Consider the following 9,438-nt stretch of genomic DNA (forward strand, 5'->3'; position numbering starts at 1 on the left):
ACACGATAAGGCTCACGGAGTAAGGAGAGAGTGGACCTAATAGCGACCAGCGAAGAGGCGGGGCCAGGAGCTGTGAATCGACCTCTGCAACCACAAATAGGCGAGTACACACATACATCTTGGAGTGTTCAGTTTCACATTATATTGCCGTACAGCTTATCAAGTATATCCTGTGTCTCGGATAACCATTGTAACTTAACTCGCACTTCACTGTTTACTCCATGCTGTATTGTTTACACTACTTACAAAGTGTGACTTTGTAAATGGTCCAAGTCGGACCGAAACGTCGTCGTAAGCTTCTCTCTTTTATGTGCGGGTTATTTGTGTATCGTTCCAGTCACGGTATTGTGCCTTTTTGTTATTTACTTTCATATATTGTTTACACCGCGCTGAGGTTTTGTTTACACGTTGACTTATTTACACGCTTATGTATTACACGTTAATGTATTGCTTACACTCGTTCATGTATTTACACGATGTATTGTTTACACCACGTTGATGTATTGTTTACACCACGTTGATGTATTGTTTACATTATCTTGATGTTTATACCACGTTGATGTCAACATTGTCTTTATTAATGGCACCTTAGAAAATGACTCAATAAGCGTAAAGGGACCAAGACTTCTCAGTGCTCTCCCTTCATAATCATAATTACCAACAAAACGACCTAGACTAGCTCCTCAAGTTAGTTCCTGATCAGCCGGACTGTAGTGCATACGCTGGACTGCATGCTGCTAGCACCAACAGCCTGGCTGATCCGCCCATCCACCTCTAGGCCTGGTAGCTACTAGCGGCCAGTAGTCCGGCATCCTTCGGGGAAGGGAAGCAGATTGTAGCTGGCTACTAGCCTAGGCCACTTCAGGCAGCTCACAGGAGCCAGACTGGTTTTCATCCTGTCTAGACCTGTGACATGACACTGGTCCTGACGACTATAATAGCGAAGGTCTGGTCTGAGACCGGGACGCGGGGGCGATGTTCCCTCCTATCTCGTCTTTGGATAACCTTCAGGTTTGTAAGGTTATTAAGGTGTTACAACCTGCATTAGGTGTTAAGATGCACGATAACTGAGTTGCTACAACATACAACAGTTATTAAGATGTGTGATAACTGAAGGGTAGCAGCGCGATAAGTACTAAAAATAATCGATAGCCGAGTTGCCGCTTATACAAAAGTCGGCCGCTATACGATAACGCAGACAGAGCGTCGTACGACGATTGTGGCATCGTAGGAGTCGTATGGCAAGAAAGTGTATTGCAGAGTATGATAAGGTGGGTGTGTAGGCATGTTAAGATAACACCACGCCGAGATAAGACGCAGATAAGGGAGATAGACATGCAGTATATAAGGCAGAGATAAAATGACCCCCACGATACCACACGGGTAGTAACAACGTCTATCTTATCTATCGCCACATGTGTTTGTATACTGTTTCTTCAGGTTTTTCCTGTCTCTGTGTTTACCTCAAACCTCATCAGAAATTCCCTAAGATAGAAACTAGGATTGATGCTAAAGTTACTACGTAAGTTTTACTGGGCACATGATGTGTGTCAGAGACTTGTTTGAAACCATAATTTACTTGCTGTATAATGTAATTGTTGCTGGTTATATGTAATTTGTTAAATAATATAATAATTAGCTTGATTACGCTATAGCTTTGTGTTAAGGCCAGCCTAACTCACTCTCAGAGCCGCTTAACTAACTTCTAACACAAATATCTGTCTAACTTACACCTATGTAACTTACACCTATGTAACGATGAGCATTTTTTTTTTACTTACCTTTTAGGATCTTACATTTTGACTTCCGTGGTGAGGTGCGTTAATTCCTAAGAATATATATGGACTTGTATTCTTCTTGTCACAGACACACTGTCTTAATTATCAAAATAGTCATCAATCCACCTTGTTATACTGACCACACGACAAAATATCAACCACGCATTCTATGCCAAACCGGTTATCACACAACAACCGAACTGCTCCTAAAAATGCCTTGAAAATCAGGCCAAGGAGCTGTGAGGAGCGACAGGAGAGTCAGGAGAGAGAAGGGCAGACATGAAGCATTGTATACCGTGAGCGAGTGTAGACTGGCTGCTGGTGGCTGCCTCAGCCACACCAACCACACTCACACCCCCACAACTATACTGCAGTTGCCACACCCCGCCACCTTACCTCTCTGCAACCTGCAAGACCTTCCTTCTGGCCGGTTCAGCTTCCAATAAAATCGATCCATCCTGAGTGCAAGTTGAGTCTTCCTTCGGGTTCCAGTTGAAAATGAAATAGTTCCCCTTGGTGTGCAAGTTGTACTAAGTCATTCGTGAGTGCAACTGGTAATATAAGGGATCTTACGTCAGCACAAGGTACAATACAACTGAACCTACCTGAGTGCAGGATGCAAACAATGAGTCTTACCTGTGTGTACGTTCAAATATAATTATGTATATTAGCTTAATGGGAGTCCAGCTTCTACATCCATTATGTGTGTGTCTAATATTTTGACCACCACCCACAGCATGGGTATATTATGACTCTCACAAAGGATGGGTATGGGGTGATTACCACCCATATAAGTAAGTAAGTACTTACTGGGTATGGGGTGACTACCACCCTCGTGATGGGTATGGGGTGACTACCACCCTCGTGATGGGTATGGGGTGACTACCACCCACATGATGGGTATGGGGTGACTACCACCCACATGATGGGTATGGGGTGACTACCACCCACATGATGGGTATGGGGTGACTACCACCCACATGATGGGTATGGGGTGACTACCACCCACATGATGGGTATGGGGTGACTACCACCCACATGATGGGTATGGGGTGACTACCACCCACATGATGGGTATGGGGTGACTACCACCCACATGATGGGTATGGGGTGACTACCACCCACATGATGGGTATGGGGTGACTACCACCCACATGGGTATGGGGTGATTACCACCCACTTGATGGGTATTGGGTAATTACCACCCACATAAAAGGTACGGTATTACTACCACCCACAGGATGGAAATGGCAGTAAAACAATAGCAGAGAACTATAGAACGATAGCTCTAACGTTCCATATGATAAAAATCTTTGAAAGTGCTTTAAGAAGCAAGATCACTAATATTCTGATTTTTAACCCGGGGTAGGGTTAGCTACCCAGGATAACCCAAGAATGTCAGCGCGTCATCGAGGACTGTAAGTTTATTCATGTATACACAAATACAGTTGCAAAGATTATCATACATAGCAGCATATGTGTACAGAACCTAGGATAACCCAAAAAAGTCAGACAAAGTGACATTTCCATTGTAGTCCTTGAATCTTAACCCCCCAGGATGCGACCCACAACAGTCAGCTAACACCCAAGTACCTACTTAAGGCTAGGTGAATAGGGACAGCAAGTGTAAGAAAATATGCCCAGCGTTTCCACCCGGCCGGAGATTAAACCACAGAGTGAAGTGAGGGTGTTGCTAACCAAGCCAAGGGTCACCTTAATATATGGATTCTCAACAGTTGCACAACCCAGGGCAGCATGTGTTTACAGCAGGTCGCTTCTGCCTTTCGCAATTACTCGACCATTACATGATTTTGGATGCACTGGAAATTAAAATACGGATGTAATGTACACAGACTTTGCAAGTGCGAACATTGTACAATAGGGCACAAATTGTGAGTACAAGGACTAACTGGAAAAGTAGGCAAATGAATTTTTACCTTTACAAGAAATTGAACACAAAGAGTAATAGTAAACAGAGTCAAGTTAGAGGGTGCCACAGTAAAAGCTCTGTTCCCCAAGGCACAGTACTTGACCTCATCTTTTTCCTCATTCTCATATTTGATATAGATTAAGACATATATCATAGCACCATTATCATCCTTTGTAAACGATACTGGAATTTTCATGCATGTCATCCAATGAGGACAGTAAATTTCCCAGGGAATATAAACCAAATCTTCCAGTGGGTGGCAAAAAACATTATGTTCAGTGAAGACAAATTTCAGTTACTCAGTTATTGAAAACTTTAAGAAATAAAAGCTACAACAGAGTATAAAATTAATATAAGGTGATTACCACACAGGGTGGATGTGGGGTACATAACTAAGTTGAACTTACACACCTAACAAATACATTAACCTACACATCTAACAAATACATCAACTTACACATTAACAACTTACATTGTTAACAATCACTAATTGTATTAAATATTCCTGTAAGGTACTGAACCGTATTATTTATGAAATGTAGTTGATAGTGTGTGCACTGCACGCTCATAGTGTGCACATGGTGCACGCACACCAGGCTCGAGGACAGTCACAAACACAACAATATCTGGGAAAAGTCAAGGTTGGTTGTATACATTATAGTCTATATTTTAACCTGTTTTTGTGCATTTTATGGTGTGTGTCATTGGGGAAAGTGATGCACATGAGTGCATAAAATAGACAATAGGTCTTGTTATCTCTAAGAAGTTAATCTGATGAAGACTAAAGTATTTTCAAACTATCGTATGTTCTGTTTATTTGGACGAGGTCAGGATAGTATAATAGAAGGATCTCTCCCCATTCTGTACTCCCTTAAGTCACACTTAAGTGTGTTGGAAGGTTATGGTCCCTTTACAGTTATCAACTTAGTTTATTCATGGCATCCTTACTTTTATTGGTGGTATTTTGCACCGTCTGAGGAGCTTCTTACTGTTTTTTATCGTCATAAGTTTGTGACATAACTGCGGGTTGTTTGTGTATTGTTCCAGTCACGGTAGTGTCTTCTTATATTCTTCCTACACTAATTTCTTCGTGCTGCTTTGGGACTTATTTCTCAAGAATTTTTCAGGGGTAAATTATAACGTATTTTTTCTTGTCTGTGTTCTAAGGGGAACAATTTAAGGTACTTCAGGTGTTCCCAATAATTTTGGTGTTTGGACTGAATTTATAGAGACAGTAAAAGGTCTCTGTACATTCTTCAGTTCTGAAATTTCACCTGCCTTAAAAACTGGTTGTTAGTGTACGGCAGTATTCCAGTCTGGAGAGAAAATAAGGTCACTTAGAGTACCATCATTGGCTATATGTGGTTTTGAGTTATTTATAATACCCAGTGATTTAGAAGGGTATGGTTGAATTTTTACCTTGAATTATGAGCTATTTGCAATAGGCTGCCAGGGTATCAGGGTATTTTTCAAGAATGTCAGTTAATTAATATGCCACTACGGATAAAATAATATATTTCTTGAACATTTGTGAATTGTCTCCGAATTCTTAGATTTTTTTTCCGCATTCCAGCGCATAATGATGCAAAGTATGACAATAGTTCCTATGATAAAGTTTACTTTCGGTGATGTCTGCTTCAGTTAGTGGTACTACAGCCTCTCAGAGGTCCTTGCAGCCCAGTTCAAGCCGAGTGGTAGTATACTAGATGTTCTTTTTGCCTTGAATTATACATAGGAGATAAAGTATTATGGGCCTCTTTCAGTTTCCTGATAGCAAAAATAGCTGTTAAATGAGTGCTAGATTGTTAGGGAGAGGTGTGGTCTTAATGATAACGAATGTGATGCAATATGGGAGTTGTCACAGCTGCTGCTCTCTGCTGATATTAGTACTCACCTAGTTGAGGTTGCGGGGGTCGAGTCCGAGCTCCTGGCCCCGCCTCTTCACTGATCGCTACTAGGTCACTCTCCCTGAGCCGTGAGCTTTATCATACCTCTGCTTAAAGCTATGTATGGATCCTGCCTCCACTACATCGCTTCCCAAACTATTCCACTTACTGACTACTCTGTGGCTGAAGAAATACTTCCTAACATCCCTGTGATTCATCTGTGTCTTCAGCTTCCAACTGTGTCCCCTTGTTACTGTGTCCAATCTCTGGAACATCCTGTCTTTGTCCACCTTGTCAATTCCTCTCAGTATTTTGTATGTTGTTATCATGTCCCCCCTATCTCTCCTGTCCTCCAGTGTCGTCAGGTTGATTTCCCTTAACCTCTCCTCGTAGGACATACCTCTTAGCTCTGGGACTAGTCTTGTTGCAAACCTTTGCACTTTCTCTAGTTTCTTTACGTGCTTGGCTAGGTGTGGGTTCCAAACTGGTGCCGCATACTCCAATATGGGCCTAACGTATACGGTGTACAGGGTCCTGAACGATTCCTTATTAAGATGTCGGAATGCTGTTCTGAGGTTCTGAGGTTTGTGTGTGTGTGTGTGTGTGTGTGTGTGTGTGTGTGCGCACGCGCGTGCGCTGTTGAAATAGTATCGTTCAAATTCAAAGTTTATTCTCTATAAGGATTACAATGCTGAGTTTACAGAAATTTGGTTATTGTTTGGTTTACATGTAGTAAAATTGTGATTACAGAGTGTACCACTAGAACGCTTAGCATGGCTAGGCATTTCGGGCATACTTAGTTTTATTCTTAATTGTAAAATATTACAAATTATGAGGTAAGTTGGTATTATGGCTAAGTGACTAAATACTAGTTTGTGAGTTTAGCAATGTGAATGCTTTTGTTTTGGCACAGTATATAGTTTCAGTATTGGAGTATCACAGGATTCATTATTTTAAGACTGAGATTAATATTTCTGTTTATGGTCAAAAGAGTGAGCGGGTGTAAGTGTGAACCACCAGGTGGTATTCGTGTAGTTAGTTGACGGGGTGTATCAGGGAGATAAGATGTTTTCTAATGGTAGTTTTGAAGGTGATGAATGTGTCTGCAGTTCTAGAGTTCTCAGGTAGGGTATTCCAGATTTTAGGGCCTTTGACATACATTGAATTTTTGTAAAGGTTTAGTCGGACACGGGGAATGTCGTAGAGATGTTTGTTTCTGGTGTTATGCCTGTGGGTTCTGTCACAACTATCAAGAAAGCGTTTAAGGTCAAGGTTGATATTAGAGTTTAAGGCCCTGTAGATATAGATTGCACAGTAGTAAGTGTGGATGTACTGAACTGGGAGTAAGTTTAGATCTTTGAAGAGTGGAGGGGGGGGGGGTGTGCTGCCAGGGATGGGATTTAGTGATTATTCTTACTGCAGCTTTTTGTTGGGTTATTATTGGCTTTAGGTGTGTTGCTGCAGTTGATCCCCAAGCACAAATAGCATAGGTGAGGTATGGATAAATAAGCGAGTGGTATAGTGTGAGAAGGGCATTTTGCGGCACGTAGTATCGTATCTTGGAGAGGATCCCAACCGTTTTGGATACTTTTTTGGTTATATGCTGGATATGGGTGCTGAAATTCAGGTTGTTGTCAAGGTATAAGCCTAGGAATTTCCCTCCATTATTTCTGGTAATTAGAGTGTTGTCAATCTTAATGTTAATTTGTGCATCTCCTGCTCTGCTACCAAACATAATATAGTAAGTTTTGTCAGTGTTAAGCGTAAGTTTGTTGGCTGTCATCCAAGTCGATATTTTAATCAGCTCCTCATTTACAATGGTGTTGAGGGTGGCAAGATTAGGGTGAGAGATGACATAAGTCGTGTCATCAGAAAAGAGAATGGGTTTCAGGTGTTGGGATACGTTTGGAAGGTCATTGATGTATATGAGGAAGAGCAGGGGACCAAGGACACTTCCCTGCGGAACTCCAGTATCAAGTGGCCGTGTTGCTGATGCTGTGTTTAATCTATTTAGGAAGAATTCACTTTGCCGAATTAGCAGAATGAAAATTTGATTTCGCCATAAATCAATGAAAATCGATCTGAGCATAACGAAAAAAAATGTATTGCTGATTTTCAGTAATATTAATTTAAATTAACCTTTATATAATGGTGAAGCTGGAGATTTTGTCCAGGTAGTCGGGAATTATACGCAGGAAGGAATACATATAAATGATCTCATAGGGGACAGGAGCCGTAGTGGGGAAACAAGTGTAGTCAAAGATAAGATAAAACCAATATTGCAAACTAGAAATACCACAGGAAATAGCAAACACGAGGACTCCATTAGCAATAGTGAGGATATATTACCAAAAAACAACTAGTGGGAGCTCCATTGTTGGTGCTAGGGAGGATAGGAATTAGACAGGTAAACATGCACCAACAGGGAATACAGTCACAGAAACCCAAGGCAAACGGAAACCAAGCCTGTGCACATACTATGCACTTGGTATCTGCAGACATGGGAAATCTGCAAAAACAGACGGGACGTGCAATTATGACCACTCTAGAAAATGCCATGCCCATATGACAACAGGAAAATGCAAACTCCCTTCCTGTAAGCTTTTTCACTCTGAAATGTGTACCTCTTCAGTACAGGAAAGACTGTGCTATAACTTAAATTGCCAGGCACACCATCTAAAGGGGACAAAAAGATACAAAATATCCAGGCCATGGGAAAACCTGGGTAGCCACAGCCACTCAAGAGGGAGAGGTTTTTTTAGTGCCAGGAAGGAAAAAAAAATGGCAGGAAATGGCAGAAATCCTACACCAAATCCAGTCATTCTTGGAGTGGAACCACAGTCGATGGCCTCCACTCCAAACGAACAGATACAGATACTAATGCCGGAAAAAAAATCCCTCCCCCCAGTACCAACAATACCACCAGTCCGATGACATTCTTCTTTGCAAATATATAGGGTCTAAAGCCAGCAACAAACAACAAAATACCTTTCATCCGTGGACTGCTTGCAGAGGCAAAGGCAATGTTCGCGGCTTTCACTGAGACCCACATAAAGGATCACTTGGACAACGAAATATGGATCCCAGGTTACAACCTATACAGATGTGACAGAGTGAACAGGCAAAAGGGGGGGTTGGCCTGTACATTGCAAAGTCACTTGTTTGCACAGAACTGCTTAATGCCTCAAATGATGTAGTGGAAGTTTTAGCAGTAAAGATCGAGAACCAAAACCTAGTCATTGTGGTAGTCTACAAGCCTCCGGATGCAACATCCCAGCAATTCCAGGAACAGCTGTTAAAAATTGACCATTGTCTGGAAGATCTTCCAGCTCCTGCACCCAACATCTTGCTCCTGGGGGATTTCAACTTAAGGCACCTAAAATGGAGGAATATAGCAAATAATATTGTTGCAGTAATAACACCAGGAGGCAGCTCTGATGAAAACTCACACTCACACGAGCTTTTAAATCTCTGCACAAAATTCAATTTAAACCAGCAAATAATAGAGCCCACTAGACTGGAGAATACACTAGACCTAATCTTCACTAACAATGATGATCTGATAATAAATGTCACCATATCAAAAACAATATACTCAGATCACAACATAATTGAGGTTCAGACATGTATGCGCGGAGCCCCAGACCGACATAATGAGATTAATCACGAGAGTGCATTCACCAAATTCAACTTCAATAACAAAAACATAAAGTGGGACCAAGTAAACCAAGTCCTAACCGATATAAGCTGGGAAGATATACTAAGCAACACAGACCCCAACTTATGCCTAGAACAGATTAACTTGGTGGCACTCGATGTATGCACAAGGCTTATTCCTCTAAGA

At 41.6% G+C, this 9,438-nt stretch overlaps 1 protein-coding gene across 1 annotated transcript in view; it reads right to left on the reverse strand.

Moving 5' to 3' along the window:
• The window catches only part of cic (Putative transcription factor capicua), a 653,343-nt gene extending 651,247 nt beyond the window's left edge, over positions 1–2,096 (reverse strand). Inside the window, exon 1 of the mRNA XM_070089069.1 lies at positions 1,782–2,096. The gene's annotated coding sequence lies outside the window, so the exon portion shown is untranslated. The remainder of the gene's footprint in view (positions 1–1,781) is intronic.
• Between the last annotated feature and the right edge of the window lie 7,342 nt (positions 2,097–9,438).

Source organism: Cherax quadricarinatus, chromosome 27 (genome assembly GCF_038502225.1).
Source record: "Cherax quadricarinatus isolate ZL_2023a chromosome 27, ASM3850222v1, whole genome shotgun sequence".
Taxonomy (NCBI): Eukaryota; Metazoa; Arthropoda; class Malacostraca; order Decapoda; family Parastacidae; genus Cherax; species Cherax quadricarinatus.